Genomic DNA, 17,108 nt, shown 5'->3' with positions numbered 1-17,108 from the left:
CACCAAGCAAAAAATAGAAACTCTCTCAGTCTTCTTATGGACTAAGATAAAAAATCAGCAGGAAAACACTAGAAACACCAAGCAAGAAAGAACAACTCTCTCAGTCTTCTTATCATCTAAGATCAAAAACCAGCAGCAAAACACCACAAACTCCTCACCAAAACACACAAGTCCAAGCTAATAAAGCAACTAGCATCCAGATGAGTACCCCAACTTCAAAAGACTCAAGCTCAAGGGGGAAAAAACCTGTTAAACTCCACAGAAAGAGAGCTCACTACAGCATTCAATTCCGATCCAACCTCTCATATGTCGCCTCCTTTTTTCAAACACTTAAATTCAATTCAAAACAACTTCTAGAGCTTCAAAAGACCCCATTCTGGTATTTGATCCAAGATCTAACCACTGGAAGGATGGGTCCAAAGAAATCTAGGAAATCCGATGTTGATGTAGTTGCCATAATCCAATGTTACAATGAAAAAACAAAAGCATTCACAGTTGGTAAGAAGAACCTGACCTTTACAACAAATGACATGACCTTGATTTTTTGTTTGGAATGAGGTAAAGGAGCCATGTCATTGAGATACTCTAAAAAGCCAAAATCTACATTCCTCAGCAGAAGATTCCAAAAAGACACAATGCTCACTGATCCCGTTCTTAAAAATGCCTTGGTCAAAGCAATGAAAGGCAAGCAACCAACTGACTTCAAAGATATAGCAATCATTGTTACATTGTACTTGTGTCTCACCCTATTTTTTGCAACAAGTGGGAATTCAATAGGTTGGGTTTTTATAAAGTATGTGGAACCTCTTGAATCAATGAAACAGTATGATTGGCCGGAAGCAATCACACCAACATTGATTGATTCTATCATGGCATTGCACAAAACTCTAGAAAAAGTTACGGGATGTGTCATTGCATTACTGGTAAGTATAATATCCATTCAAATTTGCAGTTATCATACTTACAAATTTGTGCGTTTAGAAAATTTTATTTACTTTCATTTTCATCACAATATTGGCTATGTGAACATGCAACTATCATTGACTCGGAAGACAGTAACACAACTGACTTCCCAAAATGTGCCAAGTGAAACCTGCAAACCTTAATGAAACAGCTGCAGAAGACACCAGTCCACTCTCTTGCACCTCGGCAGGTTAGATTCCTATTGCTACTGAAATCTCTGTGAAATTCCAAAATTTCTCTAACCACTGCTTTGTTTTCCCTCATTGTGCGTTGATTGATTAAGATCAATTTTCTCTGAACTATCAATTTATATTTTCTTCTTTGGTTACCACTGGTCTATTTCTGCTATTGTAATCAATTTTTTCTGCCATCCAAATTTCTCTGATCACAATTGTAACACATTAACTTATATGTCCTAATTGATTTTCTCTGATATCTAAATTATGTTGGTTGTTTCATAATTTTCTCTGGCCCATCAAATTTTATCTCCTTGTGTGTAATTTTCTCTGTCCATAACTTACGTGCCTTGCATCTGTAATAACCCCCATCACTGTTTACCGATAAAACATTGATTACCGTCAAACTGAACTGATTATGACTGATAATTGAACTGATTAAAGTACTGAACTGACTGATTGAAAACTGGAACTGAATTGACTGAGTATGTATGTTAATTTGTATTCTATCTGTTTGATTGTTTATTTGATCTGTTCATGTTTTATGTTCAAACTGCTAATTGGAGGCCTTATCGGCGGCCGAATCGGGAATTGATTGATATTTTATGATCATCATAATTTATGTGATTTTATGGTATAATTATCTGAAAACTGATTAGGTATGATTAAATTAAATTAAATATCAATGAATTGCAAGTGTTAGGCTTATTTACACTTTTGCCACACTTAGTGGCCACTATCTCACACACATTTGAGCCTTGTATACACTTATACACTTAGATCAAAACATTGCTCAGCCTTTCTCCTTGCCATAGTCGACCAAGAGGGGGAGAGAGTGAGAGATTGAATTGTTCATCTTGAATTGCTTGGGAACTTGAAGAATTGCTTAGTAATTAAAGTATAGATTACATATTTGAGCTCCTAGTCTTCTAATTCCAAGACTTAGGTAAGGATTTCATCTTTTCATTCTTGTGTTTGACCTAATTCTTGCACGGTCCATGTTAAATTGTAGAGCTAAGTCATGTTTTAGTTCATACATGTTGATATAGAGCATAATCCATGCATGCATGTTTAAATTGTTGGATTTTGAGTTGAATTCATGGCAAATTGTTACATGCATGTCCATGATTTTGTAATGGTCCATGTTTTCATCTTGTTTTTGGATCAATTGGCTCCTTAGAGCATCAAATTGAGCTTTGAGTTGTTTAAAATTCATGCATGTTTGCATGTTCATCCTGTTCTTGAAAATGGTTTGAAATTGAGTTTGAATTAAACACCCTTGGGCTTTGATTTCTCAATGTTGAGTTTTGAATCATGTTTAACTATGTGTTTACAAATGTTTTCTGGAAATTCAGCCCAAGAGGTCGAGTTTTGAGTTGTTAAAACTTGGTTTTTGGCTTGGAGGTGCAATCTGGGTTTTCCAGATTTTGCACTTCCGCTCGAGCGGGGACTAGCGACGCTCGAGCGTGGAATCCGAGCATCCAGTATTTTCTCTGCACTGTTTTACAGTCCGCTCGAGCGGAGTATTGGGAGCTCGAGCGGAGGCATGTGTCTCACGATCGAACGGGCGTCGAGCGTCCGTCGAGCGGAGATTTCACCCATCCAGTACTTTTACAGTACGCTCGAGCGGGAAAGTTGACGCTCGAGCGTGTACCTTTGTTGCATGTTCGCTCGAGCGGGTAAACCTGCGCTCGAGCGGGACTCTGTTTTTTTGAAACTTCTGAAATTGCTTTTTGAGTACATCTTTGCATCTTCATCCCATTCTAGGCATTCTTAGGCTTAGTTTAAGGCATCTTACTGAGGATATAGATGTAGAACACACCGAGGCATTAGGGGTTAAGTTACTATCTTTCCCAGCTGTGTAGCTTAGTGTGTTTAATCTGTTAACTGTGTAAGGTTGGCGACTGGGGAGGCACGCTCTAGCATACCGTAGCCCAAACTATGTGAGTAACGATTGTGTAAAGATATGTTCACAAATGATTGTTTTCTGAACAACTGAACTGTACTGCTTTCTGAACTGACTATTGTTAATTGAATGAATGTATGTCCTATATTCTGAACTGTATTGTGGCATCCTTAGCAACTACTGTTTATTGTTACTGTTACGGAGATCTCTGTCGGTTCCCTTGTTGGAACCACTACTGTTTACTGACTGATGGCCATCATTACTGTTCGGTCTTTTAAGACCTACTGTTTACTGTACTGTTATGCTAATGGATGTACCACATATGACTGTACTGACTGAACGACTGAAATACTGATTTAATGAACTGTTTTCATTACTGTAAGGACATTCATTCTTGACCTCTTTACGCATTATGTTATTCACTGGGCTTTAGCTCACTGCTCTTATATATATGTAGGTGTTCAGGCACCAGACCGCGGCTAGGAGCGTCAGGGTTACTCCAGTTTTATCAAGCCAGCCTATGTGCCTCACTGCGAGGTTCCGAGCCTATCGTGTTAAGGCTTAGGGGTGTTTTACAATTCTCCCTTCTGTATTATCTTACTGTTTTGTATAGACCAAATGTTTACTGCACTGTTATGTAAAGGGTTGAGTCCCTAGTCTGAATGATTGTACATTTTGTGCATACTGTTCTGTACTGATTATGTATATATGTATGAAAAGTCTTTTTGCATACAGACTATCACGGCTCATTGGACATTGTTTATTTACTGTTTTGGCTTCCGCCAGGCCCTGTACTCTATTTTACTGTATTACTGTTCTGCAGGCCTTCGGTAATCTCGGATTACTGGCCGGTTACGGTGCTAAACCCATAGGGCCGGGTTTGGGTCGTGACAGCATCTTTGATAAACACTGTTTATTTCTACCCTTCTAATGAATTTTCTCTGGAATCCAAATTTCTCTGACATAATTGTAGTAAAACATTAACTTATATGCCTTGATTGATTTTCTCTGATATCTAAATTATGTTGCTTGTTTCATAATTTTCTCTGCCTCATAAAATCTACTCTATGTCTCTAATTTTCTCTGGCCCATACAATTTTCTCTGAAGTTTGTTTTCCATTAGTATCATTTAGATGAATTTTATTTTTCTTATTTGAATTTTTTCTCTCAGTGAATTTTGTAACATTTCTCTAATAAAAGAGTCTCCTGTTACAGATCGATAACAAGCAGCTAGTCAAAAACCCATCAGAGGAGTTCTGTCTTGGCAAAAAGATGAAGAAAGAATCAAAAAAGGCAATTGTCAAATTCAAGGAGACATTACACAATCCATCTAAAGATGGAGGGAATGAACAAGCAGAAGGCAACATAGAAGAATACGAAGCCAGCAATGGACAAGAACATCAAGCAAGCAGTGGAGAAGAAGAAACCAGAGAAGAAAGTGAAGAAATAGAAACAGAAGACAAAGAACAAAATGAACAGAAAGAATAAGACAGTGAACAAGAAGATGAAGAAGAAGATGAACAGCAAGAAAAAAACAAGGATGAAAGTGATGAAGAAGAAAATAATAAGCCGATGGACCAACAACATGATAGCATTTGTGGCTCAACAATGCATCAGCCTAAAGAATTTGAGGAATCAAAGGATGCCCAAATTGCTGATCTACGTCAAAGACTGAAGGCACTTTCTCAATCTAAAAAAGAAGAAGACAGAAATTGGATTGAATTACTTGCTGAAAAGGATATTTCAACAAGAATCCTGACATCACTTAACTCAGAACTTCAAGAAAAAGAAAGCACAATCCAAATGAAACTAAGGATCTTGGAGGTTGAAAAAGCAGACGATACAAAAACAATTCAACAGTTGAGGTGTTCAAATTCAGAGCTTGAAACTGAAAATGCTAAATTGCATGAACAAGTTCAAGAACTATCCATCTAACTAGCAACACAACCATACCGAACACCAACACAACTTCAACCACAAGGTCAGTGAAAATCTTGAGCCACAAAAAGTTATGTCCTTGTGTCAACATAACTCAGAGAAATTTATATTTATTATAATTTTCTCTGTCATTGGTAATTTTCTCTGGAAGTTATATTTCTCTGAACACATTAGTTATATTTCTACTGCTCATTTCATTTTCTCTGTATATTTTCTTATTCCATTTTTGGGGCTTGTTTGATTTTTACTGTGTATAGTTGGAATGCAAGTGGAACAACAACCAACAACCCAACAAGAACAAATGGCACACAAAAAACAACCGAAACAAAAGACAAAAGTCTATGGTAACTGCAAAATATTGAATCAAATAAATTTACATATTGAAATATTATCTGTTACTTCAGAGAAATTTCACTTTTCCTAATATTTTCACTGTCTACAGTCAAAAAAGATCTGACGTCAATGATAAAAAATTTAAAGGCAAAAGAAAGGAAGGAAAAGCAGCATGATCCAGAATTCCAATATCCCAAAGTTGCAAAAGTGACTGGAGCTTCAAAACAAGCTGCAAAACAAGTTGAGCAAAGCACGAAGGACAAAGAAGTACTTGATGCTGATGCGTACATCTTGCCTCAACCTATAAACATCAGAAAATCTTGGGTTTTTTCACAAACTCTTCCCATTTCAAGATTGATAAAAGATCATGTAAAAGACATCTTGCAGCACATATCAAATGTGTCTGGGCTTGAGTAAGTACAACAAACAAAATAGAACATAACAAACAACAAATTACACACTTATATTGCATTAACAACAATTCAATCCCTTCTTTGTCATCTTGTAGAGCTTTAATTTGGACAAGTGAGTTGAATCTCATTACCTTTGAAGACATTGGAAACCTAATAAAGCAAAAAGAAATTGCCAACAATGTAAGTCTTTCCCTTTCATCAAAATTTCTCTGCAATGTTCCATCAGCCTTTATAAACCAATATTACAATTATAAATCATATTTTTCAGGTCATTGAGGGCTATGGAGAGATCCTTTTGGCTGACCAAATAAGAGCAAGACAACAACCAACCTCATTTTTTTTCACATCCATGAGCTTAGTATGTTACTAGTATTTTATTTGATTTTCTCTGGAGTTTACTAACTACTTTCTCTTCTTAATATACTTCTTGAAGCCAGTTGTGTCACTAGTCATAACAAAACCATTTTTTGATTTTCTCTGAACACAGAATTTCATCAAGATGACAGAAAATCAAACTTTTCGAGTGTCCTTATTTGACAAGTATATTGAAACAGCATGGAGGAACTACAGGTTCCTCCATTTCCCAATAAATACTGGAGGTAATGAGAAGTCCACACATGGAAATCACTAGACCTTGCTTGTCGTGGACAAACAAGACAATTTATGGAGATTCTACAACTCACTGAGGCCAAGGAGAGATGATGCAGAAGACAAATATGTCAAAGATGCAAAACAATTGGTAACGAGTGCAAATTTCTCTGATCCATCATTAGCTTTCTATGATGATAATTTTCATAGAATCCTATTGATTTGTCCGTAAATTTCTTCGTTATTTAAAAATTATTTTTTTGCAGCAAGATTACGTGGAGAATTTTTTGAAAGCTTGCCTTGAAAGAGACGCTCAATCACAACCCTCTTTCAAATTAATAAACTCACAAAACACAAGTTACGACTTTGAGTATGTCAACAATGCTCCACAACAAGAAAGTGATTCGTAAGTTTCATACATCTATAAATAAGATAATCTGATTTGCATGTTTCTTAAAACTAACCATACCTATAATTTGTATGCAGTCTGGATTGTGGCCTCTTTGTCTGCTATATAATGAAACAATATAGCAAGCATGAACCTATCAGCTCCAAATTCTCCACACAAGAGATAAGGTTGATGAGGGCAGAACTCATAGAGAGATTTGTGACCGAAGTTGGCCGGTCATGGACTGAACCAATTGAAATACCTCCAGAAGAACCACAAATGTAATAGTGAAACTAGTGAAAGGAAGACAATGTATATATCCACACAGAGAAAATTGTCTCACATATATGTATATATCCATACAGTATTAACCATTCAGTTTTTTGTTGATACATTGAAGAAATGATGATCCTTGACATATATGTATATATCCTTTCTTGACTAATCTAAATTTTATTTATTTTTTTTATTTCAACTAATGTGAATTTCATACCTATCGATGGTTATATATATATATATATATATTTTTATTGTCATTCACAGAGAAAATTGTCTGCCAAAGAAAATTGTTTGCAGAAATTCACAGAGAAATTTAACTTATATCGTCCCATGGGGATGCCTATATGATCATGTAATCTATAATACTTTGTGTTGGTACAAAACAATCATCAAACTCAACAAAACACAAAGCGCACAGTAATTTTATCTACCACTGAAAAATTTCACTGCATGAATTTCAAATTTCAAAACACAATGCCCAGATAGTTTTCTCTGATGGTGGAAAATTTCTCTGGATGAAATTGACGGATTCAAATGGTGACAGAAAATGAAATTTCTGAGTTATGAATTTCTCTGGGTTGAGTGATTTGGAGAGGAGGAATTTCTCCGTGTTGGTGAGGAAAATTTCTCTGGCTTTGACACAAATTTCCGAGTTGAAGTGAGTCTAGAGAAATTTTTCCCTGATCCAGAGAAATTCTCAACTCAGAGAAATTTCAAAAGAGCTTAATTTTGTTTCTTAGTTATACAATAATTTTTTGTATGCTCTGTCTGGTGTGCACATTTCTTGAAATGACTGGTATGAAGCTACCAGAAATTCACAGAGAAATTTAACTCATATCTCGACAAAGAAGGTGCCTATATCATCATTCAATCTCTAATGCACTGTGTTAGTACAAAACAATTATCAAATTCAAAAAACACAATCCACACATTACTTTAGTCTGCTATTGTCAAATTTATGTGGATGAATATGAAGCTTCAAAACACAATACACAGAATTTTCTTTGCCATAGGAAAATTTCTCTGGATGAATTTGACAGGTATTACAAACCCACTGCCTATAGTATATATCAACAAACACAATGCACACTTTAATTGATATTGAAAAATTTCTCTGGATGAATTTGATTGATATTATTATATACACTGTCTAAAAAATACATTTCACAAAACAAAATACACAAAGTAATCGTCAAATGTATTATTCAATCAATAAAATATATAATCATCAACTATTTAACAAAGGTTCCTTGCATGTCCTCTTATTATGGTGACTAATACTCTCACAATGACTACACTTAATCACCCTTTTAAACTCTCCAGTAGAAGCAATTCTGTTTTTCTTCGGCCTCCCAGCAGGTCTCTTGCTCAATGGAGGTAAAATCATAGCATCTTCAATGCTACACACAGGTTTTTCAACAGTTGGAACTGGGCCAATCGAAAAATGAGTATGCTTGACGATACATATCAGCATGAAAAAATGGTTCAACAAATGAATTCAAATTCTTTCTACTCTTAAAAATTGCAGCAACAGCATGTTGACATGGATACCCATTTATTTCCCATTTTCGACATGAACAAGTTCTTAACCCAAGATCAACCATAACCGAAGGAAAACAATGTACTTCAAAGACATTATCAGATGATAAACTCACATTCCATGTCCTCCCATCCAAAAAAGACTTCTTCAACACACTATCCATACGAGGACACATAATTTTATTCCATTTACTAGAGAGCACCCTCATATCAGACCTCATATTCATGATTTGCAACCGTATCATGTCCACCAAATTTGTTATTGGCAAGTGCCGAGCTTCTCGTATCCATGAATTGAATGACTCAGCAACATTTGAACACATCTCACCATAACGTTTCCCCACAAAATATGCATCACTCCAATTTTGATATGGTAAACTTCTCAAGAAAACACTCACAATGTCTCCTCCCTCACTTTTTAATTCATTTAACTTGAAATGAAATGATGCCTTTGTTGGAGCATATGCACATTCTGAAAACTTGGACACAATCGTCTCCCTAACCAAATTTGTGTTTCCACATGACAACTTATTCCTCAAATTTCTCTTCAGATGTTCCAGACAAAATCCATGAAAGCAGTTAGGAAAAAACCTAGCAATCCCCTCCACAATACCACAATGTTGATCTGATATGAAACTTATCACCCTTTCTGATCCCAATACTCCACATAAATGTTCAAGAAACCAACACCAATTGTCTTTATTCTCAGCATCAACAACAGCAAAAGCTACAGGAAAAAAACCTACAAAACAAATAGGAACAAGCATATTAGATATACACATGCAGAGAAAAATAGAACAATAAACAACTAGAGAAGTTTGACATTGCCAACATCCAGAGAAAATTCACTTAGTGCCCAACTCCAGAGAAAATTCACACATTGGCAACATCTAGAGAAAATTGACTTAGTGACCAACTACAGAGAAAATTCACACAATCTTAATATCCAGAGAAAATTCACTTAGTAACCACCTACAGATACAATTCACACAATGACAACATCCAGAGAAAATTCATACACTGACTAAAATCCAGTGAAAATTCTCACAGTGGTCAAAACCAGAGAAAATTCACATTCACTCAATTCTTACATGTATAGAAAATTCACATATTTAGATAAAATTAGATATATTTATGATTACCTTCATTCCTATCTTTCCCCGTTGCAGCAAGCATAACTCTTTTGTATCATCCTTTAAAAAATGTTCCATCAAGAAAAAGCAATGATCGACAATATTTGAAACCAGCAATGCATGCATGAAAAGCCACAAACACTCTTTTGAAACACTTGTTATCTTCAAAATCTAACTCAAAACGACTACCTGGATTGTTCTTCAATGCCTCATCAAAATACCACCGTAATTGATCAAATGACAAACAAGAATCCCCATATGTACTACATTTTGCTTTTTCAACACCCAACCAACCACAGTTATAACTGATTGAGACCTCATACTTGTCTTTCATTTCTTTTACAACATCCACTGGATGAGTTAAAGGTTTTGCACTTACCTCTTCAAGTATCAGCCCATAAACTAAGCTGGAAGTCATCCTCGAATGTTTACTCGTACGAACCGCCACACCACACGTATGTTCATTGTTCAAAGTCCTTATGTAGAAGAACCCATTTGTTTTTTCAATAGAAGCATGTACACGCCACATACATCCCCTTGATTCCTTATATGCACATTCTGCCGTAACCCTCAGCTTGTCATTTTTAACATACGTAAACTGAAAACCAACCTTAATAGCATACTTGCATAAAAAAGTATGGAACTCAACCACACCACCCTCAAACTTTTGTCCAACACTCGTAATATTATTCCGTCAACTAGCCGACAATAACATATTTTCTTGGTGAGAACAAAACTTAGAGAGTGAATTCCTTTCAATATCCACCAGCCTATCACACTCACCATCTAGAACATCTACCCAATTAGACCCTACTTTATCCTCTTCATCAGAAGTACTACATCTAGTAACTGAAACATCAACTATATCAACACCGCGTGCACAAACAACCCTCAACATATTTAGAAAATCAATATTATTTCGAACCATACAATTCGGATGGCCCAAAATAGAATATGAAATACACATAATCTCAGGTTTCAAATTCTCCCATGTTTTACACAAAATGCCAACCAATTCCTCAAAATTCAATTCGCATGAAACATTAATGACAATAGTATCATTCTCATATTTGCACAGCAACAACACTGCACTATCCATTGAAATTGAAACAAAAAAACAATAAAAATAATTTGTTTAACATAGAAACACTTCACAAGAACAACATAAAAGTCAAGAGAAATTTCTAAATTTATAATTTTCTCTGAACTTAAAATAAAAGTCCAAAGACATCTACAAGCTGATATTCACCTTCAAGATGATAAAAAACAAAATCACAGAAACTTAATGAATCACGGAGAAATTTACTGCTAACTATTAAATACAATCATAGAAAAAAATCACGCAGAATATCTGTTATGAAATTATAGGCTTTTCCATAATTTTCACCTCACTACAAGCTAACAATTTTCTATGCGTCATTCTGTAACATTGCACTCATAGAAAAATCTAGAGAAATTTACAAACTTATATACACCTTCAAGATAACAAAAAACACTGCATTGTCCATCTAAACTGAAAGAAAAAATACAAAAAATAACTTTTGCTTAGAAAAACAAAAACTTCTATTCATCTTCTACAAACATATAATTTTCTCTGAATTACAAACTGAAAGTGAGTAACAAACTTACAATTTTCTCTGAACTACAAATACAAGTCCAGAGGAATTTATGAACTTGCATTCACTTTCTCATATTCTATCTGCATTAGAAACTTCTAATAATATGTCCATATGCACTTATAATTTCCTCTGGACTACACAAACAAAAGTGCAGAAAATGAAATTTCTCTGGTTTGACAAAACATAGAACAAAACTTATCATTGATCAATATGTTAATAAAAAACAGAGCACGAAAAATGAACTCTAAACATCAAAATCACCTACACTGTCAACACTATTTGAAATTAATCAAAAAACAAAGAATGAAAAATTAATTCCAAAAATAAAAATCAACTCTATCAAGCTGGCCTCTCTCTAAACAAAAATTCAAAACAAAAATCAAAATCCATGTGGAATCTAAATCGAAAATAAACCTGATTCAACTCCACTCAAAAACCTGCGCGATCAACACACTGTCAACACTCTTTGAAATTGATTAAAAAACAAATAATAAAAAATTAATTCCAAAAATAAAAATCAACTCTATCAAGCTGACCTCTCTTTAAACAAAAATTCAAAACAAAAATCAAAATGCATGTGGTATCTCCATCGAAAACAAACCTGATTAAACTCCACTGAAAATCTACGCGATCAACACACTGTAACACCATTGAAATCTCCGACGAAATCTCCAACGAAATCTACACGATCGTAGCAATCTTTCTCGTCAACTCCACTGAAATCTCCGACGAAATCTCCACCATGAAATCTCCAATGAAATCTCCGACGAAAACTTCGACGAAATCTCCACTGCAAATTCGGTTTCCAAAATCTATCAGTTAAGTCAACAATATAATATTCAAACAAATTTATGTTATAAAGGAAGGGTAATTTAGGTACTTTACAACCTAAAATAAATTTGAGGGACCTTAGCTATCAAAACATATTATTTTGGACCTCTCCTCCTATCAAAAGTAGAGGAGGGACCTTAGGCCAATTTTCTCTTCTTTTTTTTTTTTATAAATATATATAATAAATCTCGTAAAACAATTATATTAGCTCTTCATATATTTTTAATTCACATAACACTTACTTTTTATTTTCATGAATAAATTCATCACTCATATAGATAAAAAAATAATATCATCATTCTTTTTATACTAAAATTTAAATTATTTATTTATTATTGTATCTTCACATAGTTTACATTAATTTTGTTACGTTTAATTAAAAGAAAATTTAGTATAATTATACCAAAACTGACATGGATAGGCCCACAAGGCATACGGCCCACGGCAAACCACCCCGAACCCATCGCTTGGGGACAATGGCACAACCCGGTTGACAAGGCCCAGAACAGCTGGAGGCCACCTAGACATGAAGGGCCAACGGCATTTAGGCACACGGCAGGTGGGACACGGGCCACATCAGCAGACAAAGATCTGCAGAGTTATTATCACAACACATCACCATTAATGCGACCCATCACAACATTTATTACAACAGCACTCCCCGCCGGAACAGAGCCTCCATCACCCTAAACAAGATGAGCTATGGCACAGGCTTTCGGCGGAAAAAAGCACGTCACAGGAGACAGGAAAAATGATGACAAAAGGATATAAGCAAGGATAAGAGGAAAGAAGAAAAAAAGGTTATCTCTCTCTTGATCTCTCGATATACAGTTTTTCATACTCTGCTCTACTAATTCTTGCACCGGAGGGTTCACTGGGGGACTACCCCGTTCCCCCCCGAACTTGCATGCAGGTCATCTGACGGAGTCTCCTTCTTGAGCCGGAGCCTGAAGAGCCTGGGCCGGTCCGACCCATCCACCCGGGAACCGATACCTCATCAAAAACTATGAGAATACTTATTTTTTTCTCAAAATATTAATGGAGGTCAATATAATTTATCATTATTTTAGGGGAGTAAAATATTTAAAAAAAAAAAAAACAGTATACCCTCCATGTGGCTAATATTATTTGATGCAACTTATTTAAATTATTTATTATTTTTTTATTCAAAAAATTTGTTTAGCATAATTTTTACTTACAACCTAATAGAAAATAATAACTTAAATTAATTAATTATTTAAAAACTAAAGTATAAATATTTTTCATTATCAACTTTTAGGCCAGGTTTGGCAATTTATAAAAAAGTCAAAAAGTTAAAAACTTATTATCCTATTTAAGTCACATTACTTCTCTAACACATCATTTCAAACTCAACTCATATTTTATAAAAAGTTAAAAAGTACATTTATTTAGAACATTTAGGATTTGTTTGAGGTGTCCTAAATAAGTGTACTTTTTGTCTTTTTGGACTAAAAAATTGAGAGAAAAAAGATAGTTGTTTGGAATAAATTTTTGACTTTTTATAAAAAGTTGTGTAATATAATATTAGTTAACATGGTAAAATTACTGTTTTACCCATCCTAACTGACACACAATCTCATGCGTACGTGTCACCATTGGGAAGCGTGACTGTAGGTCTGTGATGACAATCACTGTGCAACGTATAATTTTTAAATATTTTTTTTTTCATTTCCTTCAACACTGTGCAACGGTCAAAGCAACTAATTTTTTTTCTTTATTCATAATTTGTCTTATATCATGCTTTTCCTTTTGTCATTAATTTTTTTTTCCGTTGCAGTCAATTTTTTTTTTCTTTTCCTTAACATTTTTGTTTTTATTATTTTCCATTTTAAAAGAATGTATTTTTTAAATTCTTTTCCTTTTAACATAATTTTTTTTTCTTCCTGTAGTCGGTACTTGTCCTTTTAACATTATTATTTTTTTTGTTTTCATTTTTTTATTCAATTTTTTTTTCCATTCTTTTCGTTATAATTTTTGTTTTCTTTCTTTTCCTTTGTTGTGAATATTTCTTTTTCATTCTTTTCCTTTTTGTTTTCTTCTCATTTTCACATTTATATTTTATTTTTTATTCTTTTCCTTTTAATATTATTAATTTGGGTTTATTATTTTCCTTTTTTCGTCATTTTTTTGCATTCTTTTCTTTTTACGTGTAAATTTTTGTTGATTGTTTTCATTTTTTATTCATTACTTTTTTTTCTTTTCCTTTTAATTTTTTTTTAAATTCTTTTCTTTTCACTTTTATTGTTTTCGTTTTAACAAATTTGGTTTCATTCTTTTTTTTATTGCTTTTTTGGTAATTTTTTTTATTCTTTTCCTTTTTTATTATGCCCAGTGCTGTTCTAAGTTGTTCAACCAAGTTTTTTTATTTTATTCTTTTCATTTCGTTTTCAATAGTGTTTTTTGAACATATGTAGCATAAAATTGGATACAAAACTTTATCAACTTCCTGCTGAGAAGTATTACAAATTCAGAAATACAAAACACATTAACAAACCATGATAATAATCTTTTTTGAATCTGAGTTACACACATTATAAATTTAACCAACATTAATGTTTCAATTATTCGTGTTCAGTTGTTGGGCTAGTTGGTACGTAATGTTCGCTCGTATAACTGTCATTGCGGGGTCGGAGTCCCCTTCCTCAATCACATCCGCAACCCGTGCGTATTCATCGTGGTCGGGCATTTCGGGAGCCACGTATTCGGTGCTATTTGCGATAGGAACTGTGACCTCATCAATTTCACTGTTTCGGCGTATGAAGTTATGTAACGCCATTGACGCACACACGAAGATCACTTTATTAGAGAAACTCAACTTCTGAATATTCCGCAATGCCCCCCACCTCGACTTCCACGCACCGAATGTCCGCTCGATACAACTACGCAATGATGAATGTGCCTTATTGAATAGTTCAAACTCATTTTGTGGTCTTCGATTTCGATGAGCATTTTGGTGATACCTATATCCCTTGTATGGGGCTAGGTACCCTATCTTGTTGCTGTAGCCGCTATCCACCAAGTAGTATTTTCCTACAACGAACATTTTTTTACAAACAAGTTCTTTGAGAAAAATAATTTTGCGTCAATTTTTTTTTTTACATGATATTATCTATTTTTGGTAAGTTCTCAATTACGATAGCAAGTACGAATGTGTAATTTGTCTTATATTATTTTCAGATTATACTACTTTGTTACGTAAGATATATTTTTACCAGGTGCGGGGTGCGGGAAGCGATGTTTAGGTTCGGTTGTCACGTAGTGCAGCACCCTACTGTCGTGCATGCTCCCGTCCCAACCGGCTGACACAAACGTGAAGCACAAATCGAAGTCACATACGGCCACTATGTTCTGTGTTGGGACGCCTTTCCGGCCGTAATACGAAGTGGCGTACTCTTCCGAGACACGAGCCATCACGTGCGTGCCGTCTAGTGCACCGATGCAGTCCTACACAACGCACCATTACACAGAATATATAAATAAAAATTCATGGTATATGTCGCCACTATGATATTTAAAATTATGTGAAATAGTCTCACCTTGAATAGCCGGTATCGCCGTTGCGATTGTAATTGTGGGTAGCCCCCCTGTTGCACTTACTCAGGCGTAAGACTCCTACTATGAACCGCTGTGAACGGTATCATAACTTTCAAAACCTCATGGAAATGTCGTGACAATGTCTCATTCGAGTGTTGGAACCGTTCTTGCAAATCTTTCATCTTCATTCCCTGCAATGCACAAATGAAAATGGTTACCTTCTCTTCTAGCGGAACGCCATGCTCCCGCTGTGGCAGTGTCAATCCGAAACTATGAAGAGTGTCGCATAACATCAAGAACACTGGTTTGGACATGCTGACAGCATCTTCAAACCGACCTTGGTGACCGTTAAACAACTCATACATCCATAAACGTCCTGTAAGTATGGATGTATTTCGAGGCACTCTGTGATAATGGTTGTAGTAATATTTAGCTACACTGTTATACGCCTCTAGGAAGTTGTGATCAGTTTCGACCACGATTTCCCGTGCAATTTCATTGATAGCTTCCCGGGCTGCATTACTGGGCACAGTGTAACTAGGACCTGCGTCGTCTGCCATTTTGGGAACCTATAACGCAGAATATACAGAGCCAAGCTGGTTTACCAAAATCTGACTTCGCAAGTACGAGGCTGCCTACCAAGAAAATTATTACGACTTTGGACAATGAAAGAAGCAGATTGGGGCGAGGGTAAGAAAGGAGACAACCACACTGATTTGTGGTGTTCTCTAAAGAAATGAATGATGAGATGAGCAAAGATTGTGGTGAGACCTTTGAAGCTAACATGTCAACTGATTTGTGGTCTTATATAAAGAAATCAAAGATGAGAATGCGCAAAGATTAGGGTGGGACCTTTGAAACCAAAATTTCAACAAACCAACACAAACGGATTCTCTTTTTTGAAACCAAAAAATTGAGCATGCGTAAGAAAGAATTCTCTTCTCTGAAACCAAGATTGTGGTGGGACCGTTGAAACCAAAATTTCAACAACTTCACGTGGTGTCCATGCAAATTGGGCAACACACAAATTATTGGAGGCTTCAACAAAAATGGGTTCTCTTCTTTTTGGTAATAGATACCAAATTATTGGTGTATATGAAACTGTGTGCTGGGCCGACAAAACATGTAAGAAAAACTAAAACCAATCCTCACTTGTCATTTTTTCATCACCCAATTTAATAAAAATGGAGTATTCATTATAATATAAATAAATAGATAAAAACAAAACAACGGTTCGAATATCGTCCTTATATTTTTAACAACAAAAATTGGAAATTAGTGATAAATTATTACCATTTTTTGACCAAATTTTTTGTCTCAAAAAGTAAAAATTTTTAGACCAAATTATTTTGTCCCAAAAAATCTATTTATTAATAACCTTTTAAAAATTGTTCCTAAAATTCTTGTTTTTATTTTTCGGGACGACCCTAAAAATTATAAATTTAAT

At 34.8% G+C, this 17,108-nt stretch overlaps 2 long non-coding RNA genes across 2 annotated transcripts; one reads left to right on the top strand and one right to left on the bottom strand.

The window, feature by feature from the left end:
- The first annotated feature begins 6,222 nt into the window (after positions 1 to 6,222).
- LOC145796757 (uncharacterized) lies at positions 6,223 to 7,012 on the top strand. The gene is made up of 3 exons (XR_014337267.1): positions 6,223 to 6,468; positions 6,584 to 6,723; positions 6,804 to 7,012. It is a non-coding gene; the product is annotated as an uncharacterized LOC145796757 (long non-coding RNA).
- A 7,532-nt stretch (positions 7,013 to 14,544) lies between these two features.
- Positions 14,545 to 15,574, bottom strand: LOC145797337 (uncharacterized). Its single transcript, XR_014338751.1, has 2 exons — positions 15,340 to 15,574; positions 14,545 to 15,157 (listed from the first exon to the last, which is right to left on the bottom strand). It is a non-coding gene; the product is annotated as an uncharacterized LOC145797337 (long non-coding RNA).
- Positions 15,575 to 17,108: the final 1,534 nt, after the last annotated feature.

The sequence above is a fragment of the Camellia sinensis genome, chromosome 8 (assembly GCF_055761805.1).
Source record: "Camellia sinensis isolate YWXY chromosome 8, ASM5576180v1, whole genome shotgun sequence".
Lineage (NCBI taxonomy): Eukaryota > Viridiplantae > Streptophyta > Magnoliopsida > Ericales > Theaceae > Camellia > Camellia sinensis.
This window is presented reverse-complemented; position numbering and strand designations above follow the sequence as displayed.